We start from the raw sequence: 685 nt of genomic DNA on the forward strand, positions 1-685 counted from the left end.
CCCTGCAGCACTCTGGTGCCAGAGCTTTCCCAGCTTTTTTCTAGCTATCCTTCTTTGCTCTTCTTTATCACTCATATCTGCAAGGCAGGCTGTTCCCGCACCTCTTCGGCGTGCCCCATCCGTGGCCACGCTGGTTACAGCACGAGACTTCTTGGGGCATGGAGGGGTTTTCCCAGCAGCCCTGGAGCCGGCCCAGCAGTGCCCTGCCAGGCTGCTCTCCCACCCAGCTTGCCCCGGCACGCAGCAGCCCACCTCCCTGCAAAGCGGCTCCGCACGAGAGGCCCTGCCTCCTGCCAGCCCCCGTCTCCAGAGCCGCCTTGCCAGCTGCCCGTGCGGGGGGATGCTCTGAGCTCTACGGCGAGCTGTGGTTTGGAAAGGCAGAGAGAGCAGGGTGGTTTCTCAGGAGAGCTTGAGGAAGAGGCAGGGACATGAACAACGTCTCCATATACATCCCCGTAAGGACCTTGGTCAGACCCAGGTCTGGGGACGAAGCACATCCCGGGCCAGAAGTGGGTGAGTGCTTTGAGCCCACCAGATCACGCTACGTCTGTGATACCAAGCCATGGTTATCAGCCAAACCATTCTGGACATAATCATCAGTGAAAACCTCCGTGGCCTTACATCTTCTAAACCATCCTCAGCTGGTCGCTATCTGCGACGTCCCAAATGCCAGCACGGCCCATGG

Source organism: Egretta garzetta, unplaced genomic scaffold, assembly GCF_000687185.1.
Source record: "Egretta garzetta isolate BGI_Z169 unplaced genomic scaffold, ASM68718v1 scaffold264, whole genome shotgun sequence".
Taxonomy (NCBI): Eukaryota; Metazoa; Chordata; class Aves; order Pelecaniformes; family Ardeidae; genus Egretta; species Egretta garzetta.